The sequence below is a fragment of the Aristolochia californica genome, unplaced genomic scaffold (assembly GCF_029961685.1).
Source record: "Aristolochia californica isolate CCGP_79_NKW_82.1479 unplaced genomic scaffold, dmAriCali1.0.hap1 SCAF_16, whole genome shotgun sequence".
NCBI classification, from domain to species: domain Eukaryota; kingdom Viridiplantae; phylum Streptophyta; class Magnoliopsida; order Piperales; family Aristolochiaceae; genus Aristolochia; species Aristolochia californica.
Window position 1 is genome coordinate 19,768,391 of NW_027181837.1, and position 278 is coordinate 19,768,668.

Below are 278 nucleotides of genomic sequence, written 5' to 3' on the forward strand. Positions count from 1 at the left end.
TTTCGTAAAAAAATCTCGAATTTGGTTTATTCGAACTGTTTGCAAACCAGTTTAGCTTGATGCCACCTCTAATATCACCTTACATTTTACCAATATTTATATCAAACTGATATTTTATTGTTTTACTTAAATTTAGGAAAAATAATTCGCACCCATATGAGATCATTCATTATCTCTCATTCAAGCCAAGAACAAAATGAACTCCTCTCCTGGGCTTTTATGTACTAATTTTTTTTTCTGTGTAGGTTCAAAGGGAAGTGAATCAACTAGCAATTTTT